Below are 1,702 nucleotides of genomic sequence, written 5' to 3'. Positions count from 1 at the left end.
ACATGGATCTCTTAAATCTCAAACGCCTGATTATTCTAAGACTATTTTGGCAAATAAGGGAAACTGAAGCTACTTACAGAAGTGCTATTTCAATTTTTTTGAAATCGTTTTGGTTACCCCACGGCCCTCTTACGGCCGACTCTCCAATTTGGAAAGAATTTATTGATCGGTGTCAATTCAATTCACACCGGATCAACAATATTTCACCCAAGCTTTTGGAGGATTGGAAAAATTTTACCCGAGACCCTCGTTGGTTTCTTTTCAAGGCCGATAAGGGAGGTAAAACAGTCATCTGTAGCCGTAAAAATTATAACGCCGAAGCCCACCAACAACTTAATGACGTTACTACTTACGTACCACTTTCACGTCCTTCGGCTGAAGAAAAAAATGACGGATTTGAAAAAATCATGGACCATTTAATTTAGCGCTTGCTCAAATCTAATTGTATCAGCGATAGTGAATATTCGCGTTTACGGACCAAAAGTCGAAAATTCCTTTTATTTAATTTTTACCCAAAATTCACAAGGATAAAAGATTAGATATGGGAATTTACCCTGGTCGACCCATCATAGCGGCCATTAGTTCACTTTTCAAATCCTTTGATGTCTATTTGGCAACTTTGACGTCCCCGTTGCAACACAAAAATTCCACACTCATTGATGGATACAGCATCATTTATTAATCATGTTAGCAAACTTTAAAAGTTACCATCTCAAGCGATTTTATTCTCAGCTGATGTTGAGAGTTTAGATCCTCCAATGCCGTGGAAAGAAGGAGTTGCAGCCAGTCGAAAATTTTATGATTTTTTTTTACGGCAATTGTGTCATGAAAAAAAAAAATGGCTCTTACTGCCCACTCCACCTTTATTTGAGCTCATTCTCCAAACAGTTTTGGATAATAATATTTTCCATTTTCTAGAAGAACTTTAGCTTCACCTGCTCAGGGGTACGGCAATGGGATGCAGCATGTCTATCTATTTTGTAAATTGCACAATTTACTACCGTACTGCCTGCATTTTGCCCCCTTTATCCCCGCCCAGTCTTTTCTATCTCGGACGATACATCGATGATCAGATCGGCGTTTGAACAGGGCTTTCAGACGCTATCACCGATATTTTTCAACCGGTGGTAGACAGTGATATTCGCCTGACCTTTGTCATGGGCGGTTAATCAATCGAAGCCTTATACATTTCAATTTCCATTGAACGGGATAGGTCCATTTTATCTAAGTTGTACAAAAAACCCATGGAGGGCCCACAATTTGTCCACTGGGATTTGTACCACACTTTTGCATCAAGAAAAGGAATCCCCTTCTCTCAACTGCTCCGTTTGAAAAGGAATTGCACCTTCGACAAAGATTGTCGACGTGAAGCCACTATTCTCCTCTAACGTTTACAAGCAGTCGTAAAAAATCCCTTAAACTCCCAAGAATACTCCTCCTGAAGACATCCTTCTCGAAAAACCTAAAGATAGATTGATCGTGGTCGTCGATTTTGACAAAAATTCAAGCCGTCACCTAAAAATATAGATAGATCGCTTTTATAAGTGTCTGCTAGCATCACCAATCATTCAGGAAATACAGAAAATTTTTGGTTGTCCAATTCCACCCATGCTGCCATTACTGGCTTATCGCGTGGGTCCATCGTTGGGTTCCAAAATTCGCCCAACATACAAATTGGAGCAACCCAGTTTTTCCTCTCCCC

The sequence above is a fragment of the Daphnia magna genome, linkage group LG2, assembly GCF_020631705.1.
Source record: "Daphnia magna isolate NIES linkage group LG2, ASM2063170v1.1, whole genome shotgun sequence".
Taxonomy (NCBI): Eukaryota; Metazoa; Arthropoda; class Branchiopoda; order Diplostraca; family Daphniidae; genus Daphnia; species Daphnia magna.
This window is presented reverse-complemented; position numbering follows the sequence as displayed.